Source organism: Peromyscus eremicus, chromosome 11 (assembly GCF_949786415.1).
Source record: "Peromyscus eremicus chromosome 11, PerEre_H2_v1, whole genome shotgun sequence".
NCBI lineage: Eukaryota > Metazoa > Chordata > Mammalia > Rodentia > Cricetidae > Peromyscus > Peromyscus eremicus.
The window spans coordinates 61,479,656-61,488,209 of NC_081427.1; the positions used below are offsets into that span (position 1 = coordinate 61,479,656).

The 8,554-nt window shown below is 44.5% G+C and overlaps 1 long non-coding RNA gene across 1 annotated transcript; it reads right to left on the reverse strand.

Moving 5' to 3' along the window:
• Positions 1–209: 209 nt before the first annotated feature.
• LOC131921921 (uncharacterized) lies at positions 210–3,357 on the reverse strand. Its single transcript, XR_009382148.1, has 2 exons — positions 3,245–3,357; positions 210–420 (listed from the first exon to the last, which is right to left on the reverse strand). It is a non-coding gene; the product is annotated as an uncharacterized LOC131921921 (long non-coding RNA).
• Positions 3,358–8,554: the final 5,197 nt, after the last annotated feature.

Here is an 8,554-nt window from a genome sequence, read left to right on the forward strand (position 1 = left end):
ACCCCCATTACCCTCTCCTGGAGAATGAGGGAAGCTCCTTGAGTTTCAGGTGCTTCTCCGTTTGCTGGGGAAAGTAGACAGAGGGTGAAGGGACAGAATGGACCTGTGGGAAGACTTTTCCCAACTTGGAATGATTCCATTTTTCAAGCATATTTGGTCCAGTTTCCCAAAAAACCATCTCAACAATTGTTAATAGTCAATTTGCTGAATTTACTAAGTTAACAAAGTACTTTATTTCTTTTGTGCATTTGTAAAGACTTTGGCAATGGGCTTGGGCTGGGTTGGAAGGGCCTGAAAGGGCTTTGAAGCGTCAGGAACAATAGTTTCTGTGAAAGACCCCAGGGCTCAGGCAGGAGGCTCCAGGGTGCTGTTTGCCAGAAAGCCCCACACAGGGCAGACAGGTCGGTGGTAAAGTCATTACTGCAGAGACAAACATTTTTAAATATTCAGTTATTATTTGTATACCAATTTCTTTTTATTTCCTTTTTCTTTTTGATCCTCTTTTTAAAATTCAGCTCATCCAGGGGAAGTCTTCCTCTCTGACTATGTGGCTTACACTACATGATTCATTGGCTGTTCATCTTGTTCTTGCCTGTCCCACTGAAGTGACACCGAACTCTTCCCAGTGTCACCCACAGAACACATCAGAGCAGGTTAACTGTCCTACAGTGATTCTCAACCTATGGTCCACGACTCCACGGACAACCTTCTATCTCCAAAAGTATTTCCATTATGATTCATAAAGAAGCAGAATTACAGTTATGAAGTAGCAAGAAAAATAATTTTATGCTTCAGGGTCGGCACAACACGAGGAACTGTATGAAAAAGTCCTAGCATTAGGAAGGTTGAGAACCACGACTTTAGCTGATTTTGTTCCTCATCATGTTATCACAATCACAGTGTCGCCTTCTACCACAATAGAGTATAGATTATCCAGAGAGAGAAGAGAGAAGGAAGGGGAGGAGGAAAGCTGGGAGGGAGGGATGGACAGGGGTGGGGGGGGGTCACACACACATACACACACACATACACTCACACACAGATATTGTATGCCTTCTTTTCTTTCCTAAGGGTATTATGGTACCAGCTATTCAAGTATCATCATTAATTTTTTTCCCCCACACAGATAGACTTTTGATTTTGGAAAATAAAGAAACACAAAACCAAACTTTTATAAACTTGGTGTGACAATCTTCATGTAGTATTCCGGAGAGCAAGAGTGACTGATTTTTATAATGAATCTCATCCTGAAATAGATAGAAGACGTGAGACAGAAAACTAACTTATGCTAAGACCACAGTCTTTGATTGTGACAAGTCAGTAGACTATTGTCAAGTGTTGCTCGTCAGTGTCTGCTCCTTCCAGGTTAGGTCAACTCAGAAAGCAGCCAAAAGACAGGCTTCCTCCTCCCCGATTCCTTTAAACGTTTGATTGAAAAGCTCTCTGATGCCACAAGCCACCGGAACACAGTACGACCGTGATCAGCCATGTATCAGTGTGTACCCATTTATTTTGTGGGCCAACCCTTGCTTTGATATGGTTTCTGGGAAATTCTATGCTCCTACAGATGACAGAAAGCTACCCACGTGTGGATGCAGAAGTAGGCCATTCTGGGCTTACTGCTTCTGCCATTGGCCTCACCGGCCAGAAGTCACCAGAAGGAAGAAAGGGCTTAATCTCAGATCTGTAGTAAGGGTTGCTTTTACTGGATCAGAGAGACATTTTCTTAGTCTTGGAATAGAACTTTGAGGCAAAGTGGGAACGTATATAAAATTTATGACGTTGTCCTTGAATTCCATCCCTGTTTCTGTTGGTATATTCTGTTTTTACTATGTTTTAAGAGCACATTACTATTTTGAACTAACACAGCCATTGCTGAAAAGGCATGGTGGCGCATGCCTGCAATTCCAGCACGCGGGAGGCAGAAGCAGGTGAATCTGTGTAAGTTCGAGGCCAGCCTGGTCTACAAAGCCAATTCTAGGACAGCCAGGGCTGTTACACAGAGCTGTCTTGAAAAACCCAACCCAACCCAACCCAAACCAAAACAACCAAGAAAGAAAGGAAAGAAGGAAAAAAAAGAAAGACAAGAACGCAGCATATGTTAGTCTTTTTCAGTTGCATATGTTTCTGAGGGACAGTGACATTTCGATGCATGTACATCATATACGAAGGTGGACTCGGGGTTCTACTTTCTACTGAGATAAGGATTTATTCGATGCCAAGAGGAATTATCTTCTATTTTTTTGATAAATGTCCTTCTATTTACATGTTGGTAAGCGTCTACTTAAACATATGACATTTGTTCAGTAATTGTGTGAAGACGTGGTGGAGAGGAAAATAAAAATTATAACCCAACAATATACAGTAAAGATCCAGGTTCAAACAGACTCTTCCACTGTCCAGAGCTGTGGGGTGAATTTTATTTGTTGGGAAGGGTAGTCTCCGAAGTTCATGGAAAGTTTGGTATCCTTTGTTGGCTCTATCCTTTTAAACATGTATTAAAAACCTGGCTCTTTCTGTTTCTGGGACTTCACAATGAACCTCCCCGGCCCCCTTCACCCTCACTGCCAGCACCAACCAAAACCAAAAACCAAACCAAACCAAAACAAAAACGCTGAACAACGAAAAAACCTCCCCAAACAAACAAAAAACAAACTTTAACAATAGCTAGAATATAGCAACACTGGAAACAGCCTGTCTTAATTCCTCTGAAGAAACGCTGTCCTGGGAGAGGGCACTTAGAGCAAAAGGGATTAAGAAGGATAAAGACGAGGAAGGGGAGCACACAGGTATATGGAGAAGGGAGTGAGTTACACCTTCCCTGATTTACGGTTTTCACGGTTCCTTAGGGCTTCACATTCATTGTCCTCTCATTCCCTGACGGAATATGTTCCCCATTGGACCACTAGAGGTCGCCAGAGAACCACTGATCAGTGTCTGAAGCCTGAGCGACAACCCATGTCCACCATGCAGGAAATGCTTAGTTTTCAAAATGTGAACAGTTTCATAATCACAGGAGAGGCGAGGACAGAGCCTTAAGTCGCAAAGATCAAAACATGGATACAGCCATCTCACCACACATTACCTACTCACTGTGAAGCCGGCTTCATAGTTTTCCAAAGATGCCCCTGGCTGCCTTGACAGGAGAAATTCTGCTGTTGGGTTAAAGAACCGGCTCCGTAATTATGAAGACCCGAGTCAGGATTCCCAGGATCCCTGTAGAATTGGATACAGACGCACCCACCTGTAACCCAGCACTCCTCCGGCAACACGGAGGTGGAGACGAGAGAATGCCTGGACACTTGGGGTAGGGGAGTGGTGCTGGGTCCCACTATCTCGGTATCCACAGTGGTGAACATCAAAGAGATCTGTCACAAACAGGGTGGGAGGCAAATGCTGGCACCCAAGATTGTCCTGCGACACACACGTCATTCACGCTTGAGAGCATGCTTGCACACCAGACACACCTCCCTAGGAGTTGGGGTTGGGATGTGGGGGAGGAGGAAGAGGGAGGAATCCTACTATGTTGTAGAACAACAGCATTGCTTCTACTGAAAAAGAAAAATTTTATGGAACACATTTATTTAGATTGTGTGTGTGTGTGCGTGTGTGTGTGCGCGCGCGTGCGCGCGTGCGTGCGTGCGTGCATGTGTGTGTGTGTGTGTGTGTGTGTGTGTGTGTTAACTGGTGACTAAACCCAGGACTTCATACCTACTGGGCAAGCAGTCCACCACTGATCTACATTTCCAGCCCCTTTCTGAACATTTTATTTTGAGCCAGGTTCTCAATAAGTTGTTCAGGCTGGCTTTGAACTGACTCTGTAGCCCAGGTAGGCCTTGCAATTGCAATCCTCCTGCCTCAGCCTACTGAGTAACTGCAATTACAGGCCTGTACCACCAGGCGTGGCTTACATAGTCATTTTTATCCTAATGCAAATTATTTCCTTGGGTTAGTGGAGACAGGAGGAGGCAGTAAAGGAGACACAAAGACAAAAACATCTGCTTTGCTCCATTTTGGAGGTCTGACCTGGGTATTCCTCAGCCTGCTCTCAGGAAGTGCTATGGTTTTTTGAGCCAGCTTTGAGGCCAAGGAAAACAAACCTGCCCTTAGTGTCCTTACACCCTCCATTTCCAGACAACAGCTTCCAGATTTTGCTGGGACATGGACACTGTCACCTCTGGAGTATTTAATGTGAATGTATTTTGGGTGTGACTGACGTTTTTGTTAATGTCGATACTCACACATTTCAACAATCTATTGTTTCAAATGGTCATAGTTAATTTGTGGTGAGTCACTGATAAAGCCTGGAAAACTGTGGAGTCCCCTCCTTAACGGCCAGGTGATTAGCTGTGGGAAATTTTTGCCTTGATTACATTTCATTTTTATCTCAAGAATTCTGCGTGTTATTTCCTGATGTACGTTGATTTTCCCTGCACTTGTCCATTCTTCAAACATTCCTTATAATTCTACCTCTTTGTTCTTGCCCCGAAGGCTCTATGGATCCAAAGATGACTGGGAAATAGGCCCAGGATCTCATGGGAAAATGCTGAGGCAGAAGCCCAGGGGAATTAAAGGTCTTTTTCTCAGGCTGAATGCAGCTGCCTATTATTGTTTCTTTAGGGAAAATGCTCCTTGCTAACTCACCTGCTGGTTTTCCCATGTTTTGAAAAAAATTGCACCTAATGATTTGAAAACCACGGGCATGGGGTGTTAGGGCAGAGCACATGAAAAGCGATGTGGCCACAGTCTGCGCTTCAGCCCATTCTACAGCAGTCAATACTCATCCTTTCCAAGGGAGGCCAGTGGCCACCGAAGCTGCTGTGTGTGTTTTCACAGAAGACATCTTGGAACTTCTGGGATCAGCCTTGCATGGTGGGTAGGTATGCTCACACTAGACATCCACAGCCTCTCGGGGAGTGTGGCTATCTGTCAGCACCCATCGCTTTCCTGAAGACTCACAAGACAATTAGGTGAACTGCTAAGATGTGGACTGGGTGTCTATCAAAGCAGGGAGAAAAAGCTTGGCCTTTGAAGCAGGGAGGTGTGTAGAGTCTTGCCACCTCCCAGGGTTCTCACCAACTCCTCTGTGGATGACAGTGTCCAGCCGTGTGCTGGGGACTTCTTTCCGTTCAGACCCAGATAGCTTTGGTAGTAAGTTCTCTTGTCTCAAGGGTGAATTTCAACTTTTTACTGTGTTTTGTTCAAAGGCACATCTGTATTTATAATGACTAATCATCTGGCTTCTTTCTGTTTGGTGGGCATGTTCTTCTCCTGATGCCAGATCCTCTGTTTTCCTTGGAGAAACTTGTTTCTTCTCTATTAAGTGGATTTGTAACTCTGTTTTCTTTGCTCTGATACTCTTCCTGGGGAAAAGAAGTTTTTGAACTTCTAAACCACAAAGTGAAATAATAGGAAGCAATGTTCCCGAGACTGAGAAGTAAACATAACAGGTGTGTTGACGCTATTTATCTAGTTGGAGGGAAAATAAACTATTAGGTAGCTGGATTCATAGGAAGACTTATAGTAAAACCACCAACTGAGACTTAAAAACGAACTAAAAGGAGTGAAGAATTGAAAATCTAACAACTTTCTTTTTGTAAAAGAATTTCATAATTTTTGAGATTATAATAAAACTATGTCATTTTCCACCTTCCCTGTCCTCTCTCCAGCCCCTCCTGTGTGATTCCCCTTTCAAATTTATGGCCTCATTTTCTATAATTGGTTTGTGTATGTGTATAGTATGTATTTCTAAATTTATAAGCACAACCTGCTTAGTTTGTGTAATGTTACGTGTGTGTGTGTGTGTGTGTGTGTGTGTGTGTGTGTGTGTGTGTTTTCAGGGCTGACCATCTGATGTTGGATAAACAGTTAGTGTGGTCTTCCCTGGAGAAGACTTTCTCCTGTTTTCAGCATTTCTTAATTCTAGCTCTTTGTCTGGGACTGAGGCCTCTTGAGCTTTCTCCCTTCCATATTAGCATGTGTATTGATGTCCTCCTTGTTCCGGTCATGTTTAGGTAGCATGTTGTTGAGATGTCATGGGTGCAGCATCTGTGGCTTTTCTAGGAGACACCATCTCACAGCAAACTTCCGGTTCTTACAGTCTCCCCTCCTTCTCCTCTATGATGATCCTTGAGCCTTGGGTGCGGGAGCTGTGTTGTAGGTGTGCCCACTGGGACTGGTCTCTGTAACTCACATCTTGATGAGTTGTGCTTTTAACAATCTTCATCTGTTGCAAAGAGACATTTCTTTGATGAAGAGTGAGAGCTGCAGTCACCTGTGGGCATTAGGATGAATGTTTAGAGTGTAGTTAGGAATTATGCTGCTTAGTAAAGTGGTGGCTGTAGGCTCTCCTACAAGACCCATGACTTCACTAACCCTGGGTAGTTAGGTAGGTTTTCAGAACCAGGCATGATTTTCCTCTTGTTGCCTGGACCGCAAGTCCAATTAGAGAACTCTTGGTTACTACCAAGGTATGTGTGGTATTTCACCCTTAGGCTTACTATGTCATGCTGACTGTTGTTGTGCCTCAAAGGGTCATAACTGGTTGCCCCCTTCTTTTGGAAGCTTTCATGTACCATGAAGGCTGGTTGTCAGGGAGGAAGTGTTCAGGTCAGATCTGGCTCAGGTCCTCTCTATCCTGTGTCTGAAGTTCATGGTGTCTGTCTTCAGCAATAGGACTTACCTTCCACCTCTGGGGCTTGGGAAGGGCAACCAAGAACAGTAGCAATAGCCTATATTCAGCTTTGGGAGTCTCTTGGGCAACCCTGACCAACAACTCAAAAGAGGGCTTCTCACACTGGCATTGGGTTTTTCCCTAACAACTTTCAGTCCTCAGATGTAGTCAGTTATTTGACATTAACTAAAGTCACAATGTGTATCAGGCGTTGTAAGACCAGACTATGGAGAAGCAGAAACCTGAGACTGACCACTGCCATGTTTGACATAGTTTTGTCTGCCATGAGAGTCCTCCAGTCAGGTCATTGTATAATTGTCCCATCTCACTTTTATTATTAGCACGATTTAGAAATCTCTGTGGCCTTTTCTTTGATTTTCCATTTTCCAGGGGACCTGATACCAGGCAATCATCATAAAGATTGAACAATATAGCATTCTCTTGAAATATATTTATATCATCTTAGGCTTCCTATCCTGAAGGGGCTTTGGAAACATGGGCGTTAAGAATACCCACTAGCACCTTCATAGAGCCATTTCTTGACTTGGGCAGAACCCATTTGTTGTGTGTGAAGAAAATTATTAGGCCTAGAAAGGCGTGATTTCCATCCTTTGGCAGCTCAATGAGGAGCAGAGAGGCCATTTTAGTTAGACTTCTTGATTTGGATCCAAAGGTCTTGTCCAAAGAGAGAGGCTCAAGAACCACACGAGATCTTGTGGGGGCTTCAGTTTGAGGTCACTCTTCCTGACCTCTCCCACACTCCCCATATAACCACTGGCCATGGATGATGCTGTGACATAAGACCAGCCCCTCAGGAATCTTCTTCTCTGTGTCCTTAGTTCATGACAGGCAAGGCCAGGCCACAGAGGGCAGCTCGTGTTGGGCTTTTTATTGACGAAGGGCCCCAAAGCCTGACATCTGAAGCTATCTCACTCCTGGGTCAAAAGCATTCATTTGTTAAATGTAAACATGAAAAAACCCATAACGTGTGTAGCAGTATTCTGGAATCTATTCAATTTCTAACATATTGGAGGTTTTAAAATATGTAATTGGTTCGGAACTCACTCAGCCTCCGAGAGGCCCCTAACTCTCCACTGAGTTACAGCCAGCTTTTGAGGTCCCTTAAGCTTTTGTCTGCTGCCAAGTGACCCAGCTGCTTCCTCTGCTCAGAGATCCTGAGAACAGATTAGCCGCGCTGTAATTCCCGGTCTTCCTCACATGAATACTTCAGAGATGGGGCTTGGAACATCAGCGTTCAGACTTTTCATGTTCACGGGACACCAGCAACTTTCTAACATTCTACCAGTTGAAGGGAAATCCTAGCTGGGGACATTTCTATGTAAATGGAGGGAAAACAAAGGCTGAACCCTCAAACTCCTCCAAAGAGAATGTGAAGCAAAGCAGCAGAAACCAAACAGTGTGTGTGTGTGTGTGTGTGTGTGTGTGTGTGTGTGTGTGTGTGTGGTATGTGTGGTGTGTATGTGTGTGTGTGTGTGTGGTATGTGTGGTGTGTAGTGTGTGTGTGGTGTGTGTGGTATGTGTGTGGTGTGTGTGTGTGTATGTGTGGTGTGTGTGTGTGTGTGTGTGTGTGTGGTGTATGTATGTGTGGTGTGTGTGTGTGGTGTGTGTGTATGTGGTGTGTGTGTGGTGTGTGTGGTATGTGTGTGGTGTGTGTGTGTGTGTGGTGTATGTGTATGTGTGTTGTGTGTGTGTGTGTGTGTGGTGTGTGTATGTGGTGTGTGTGTGTGTGTGTGTGGTGTGTGTGTGTGGTGTGTGTGTGGTGTGTGTGTGTGTGGTGTGTGTGTGTGTGTGTGTGTGTGTGTGGTGTGTGTGCCACTTTGTCTGTCTGTCTATCTGCCTTTGCACACTCGCCAGGTCAAT